The sequence below is a fragment of the Pteropus vampyrus genome, unplaced genomic scaffold (genome assembly GCF_000151845.1).
Source record: "Pteropus vampyrus isolate Shadow unplaced genomic scaffold, Pvam_2.0 Scaffold65, whole genome shotgun sequence".
NCBI lineage: Eukaryota > Metazoa > Chordata > Mammalia > Chiroptera > Pteropodidae > Pteropus > Pteropus vampyrus.
Genome location: NW_011888846.1, coordinates 3,582,361 through 3,585,960, shown reverse-complemented (window position 1 = coordinate 3,585,960; position 3,600 = coordinate 3,582,361). Strand labels below are relative to the sequence as shown.

Sequence of the window (3,600 nt, the reverse complement as noted above, 5' to 3'; positions counted from 1 at the left end):
GTTTACCAGCCAATTACAATCCCAGACTCACAGTCCCTAATCGTGTTCTTTCAACTACAGAATCGTCATTCTGTTAGTCCCCTTCACTGTGCATCTCTGGTTTAAACATCTAGCTCCGATACTCTAAATGCTTCTTTTGTGACATCCCAAAGCATCTCTGATTATCTCAAGAGTTATTATAAAACTCCTCAAACACTCACCAACCAACATTAATTGTAATTAGCTTTCATTATTATATATAGACATACGGCACTGGTTTCAGTGTCCTCGTGTGATCCCTTAGGATCCCTCATGTTGGAACAGCTACGATCCTCATATTATCACTTCCCCAGATACCCTGTACTCAGGCCTGATGCCTGCTCTGCATTTCAACCATCCACCAGCATCGGAGGCCTGGTCGCCTGCTAATTTCTGTGAATTTCCTTCCCCAGTCCCTGTCTTCTTTCCCAAATGCCAGACCACTGATGAGGATCGTACTCCAAACAGGAGTGACTACGCTGGTTCGACATTTGTCTACAAAACTATCATGACCGCTAATAATGCTGCTAATCTCTACTCACCAGATTAACGCTGATGAATGTGAACACCCACCTAGATGCACATCAGATGGATCCCTGAGCCTTGTGACTTAACGACTGCTTACTCTTGCCAGGGACAGCTCAGCAGCTGAGGCGTGATCCCATTCCTTTACTGAAAGTAAAAATTTAGAAAACAAACTGAGAAGCCCTATGTCAATAGGTTAACAGTATTTATTTGTCTGGGTAACAGAACCATGGATGATTTTTTTTCTCTTTTTGCTTGTCCATATTTTCTAACTTTTCTACAATAAACATATGTTATTTTAAAAGACAAAAATCAACATGATTTTTGTTTGTAAATAAAATCTTTATTGAGCTCTTGTCATATGTTGGACACTTTTATTTTATTGAGCTCTTGTCATATGTTGGACACTTTTATTTTAAAAGACAAAAATCAACATGATTTTTGTTTGTAAATAAAATCTTTATTGAGCTCATGATTTTTAATCAATACTGTATCCAAATGTATCCCGGTCACATCTATAAATAATTATGCACCCAAGTTGTGAAAATGGGGCAGTGACTCCCCAAAGCATCCAAGATTGGTTAACCATGCCTTCTGGAGAGATGATTCTGGAAATCATTCATTCAGTAAGCAAGTGTTTATTCAACATCCACTATATGCCCAACATTGTCACATAAATAAGGGATATAAAGATAAAGAACATATAATCCCTGCCCTGAAGAAGCTTTCAGTGTAGTGGAGCAGTAGACGTTCCACTACGCAGTCAAAATGCAAGGCAGCCATTATTCTGATGGATCTACCCCTGACTGTTCGAATGGAAGGAAGTACAAAGGAAGGTGACAAATTAGAAGTGAGGAGATGTTCTCTTGGAGGTTATTTCATAAAGCAAGCAGGACAGATGAATGCCCCAACTAGAGCAGCCGCAGAGAGGTTGGAAGGGAGGAGAGAGATAAAATATATGTACGTTAATATGTACATATAAAATATACACACATATGTAATAGGTGTGTATGTTTATAAAATACAGTCGACATGAAGTGATACCCTGTTGAATATAGAAAATGAAGAAGGAGGAGACGTGAAGGACAATTCAAAGCTTTTAGGCTGTAGAGAGGGGACCGCGCTGACCTTTTTGGATAATAATCTTAAAAGAGGAGCCCGTTTGGTGGGGGAGACGATGCCTTCAGTGTGGGACATGCTGATTGCGAGCGGCCTGTGGACAGAGGTAAGCGTGTGTAACCGGCAGTTGGCTGTAAGAGTCTAGAGCTCAAGAGAGAAGTCCGAGGAGAGAGCGGGGGTGAGTGAAGCCACATTGCCTAAGAAAAGCTTAGGATTTGAACACAGGTCCTAGGAAGGAGCTCTGAGGAACACCAGCATTGAAGAGCTGGATACAGAGAGGGGGACCCATGAAGATAACAGGAGGGGCCGGAAAGTAGGCAGAGAGCCGAGAGATGGTGGTGTCCCAGCACCCAGGGGAGCGGGGTGGCTTCAAAAACCGGGAGTGTGATCAACATTGCCAAGCTTGGGAGAAAGACTGAGAAAGGCAACAAGTCAAAGTGTTTTCCGCATCACTGCGCGTAACTGCTAGGAGGTCTGATGGTCACGACATGGACAATTTCAGGGGAACCGTTGTCAAGGGAGCAAGAAAGGAGACACGGAAATCACTCAGAGAATTTAAAGTAAGGAGAACGAACGTGAAAGTAATCTTTCTAGAAGCTTGAGTATGAAGAAAAGGGGGCGAGAGCTGGGGCTATTATGAGGCACTCGGCTTGGAAGAACTGATTTAGAGGGATCAAGACGAATGAGAGCCACATGCTAACTACATGGAGATACAGAAAACAAACACAATGACTGAAGGAACAAACCTCCTAAGAGGCCGGTCACATGGGCCAGATTAAGCCTCGCTAAGAGGAAGATCACCCGCCTCTCATAGAAAGGAATAAAGTGAAGATGGATAAGGATGGAGACAAGTGTGTACACAAAGGGACTAGATACTGAGATTTCTCCGCGGACTGGACTGCCCACCCCTACTGATTAGAGGTCAGGGTGAGCACCAGTAAGGGGCCTGAGAAACGCTATAAAGGTTTGAGTTGGCCAGCACGGAAAATGGCAGTGGGCTTTAACTAGGAACGCGTGCTCGGAGTAGCCAGTGGGCTGGACACACAGCTGCTGTCGGACACCTAGACGGACTGGGAAGTCCGTGGGCTGTTGGCCGTCTGTGCTTTGTTCCATGCTATACCCACGGCACTTGGCACAGTGTCCAACATATGACAAGAGCTCAATAAAGATTTTATTTACAAACAAATAGGCACCTTAAATTCATAGCAGCAACAGCCTCACTGTATGACTACACCCAGGAGTTTTCAAATGGTAAATATAGAGTTAAACTTGGACAGGGAGTTTCTAGAGAAAATATAAAAGAATGCTACTGCAGTGAGTTATGGGGACAGACTGGTGACTGACCAAAGCGATGCCATGTGGGACATAAACGAGACAAAAACAGACCCAAATTATCTGCAAACCTTGTTAAACCGAGGTCCCTACATATACCTAAAAGACACACTCCGATAGGTCAGTGAAGGAAAAACATTAATTTTTTAAATTAAAAACCTTAATCAAAGGGGGAATGGCTAGATCATATCCACATCCGCATATGCAGCAACATCTGATACATCGAGGCTCTTTTCAGTCAGCAATCACTCATATCTCTGACTCCAAGAATGAGCCAAGGGATGGAAAGCTCAGCGCAGAGCAAACTCTAGACTCCGGCGAAGCCGCCACTTGGAGCCAGCCTTGGAGAGACGGACTTGTAGCCTCAGCCAGTGATTGGCCACCAAGGCTTTGACGCCTTCCCTCAGGTGAGCTGGGTGTCAGACGAGATGCAGAGCGGCATGTGTCACTCGGCAGCCCAGTTATCAGGAAGGACGAGTGCCAGGGAAAGATGGCCTGAATGCCAGAGGCGATTAGCCCAGCACAGGCACCATAAGCTACCAGTGCCAGTTCTGGAGCTGTTACTAATAGCACAACCCTAGCAGTGAAGGTTTAGGCATGACGCAG

At 44.5% G+C, this 3,600-nt stretch overlaps 1 long non-coding RNA gene across 1 annotated transcript in view; it reads right to left on the bottom strand.

The window, feature by feature from the left end:
* Positions 1 to 3,600, bottom strand: part of LOC111740544 — a 15,559-nt gene that overhangs the window by 4,216 nt on the left and 7,743 nt on the right. Inside the window, exon 2 of the long non-coding RNA XR_002780642.1 lies at positions 561 to 690. This is a non-coding gene — a long non-coding RNA (uncharacterized LOC111740544). The remainder of the gene's footprint in view (positions 1 to 560; positions 691 to 3,600) is intronic.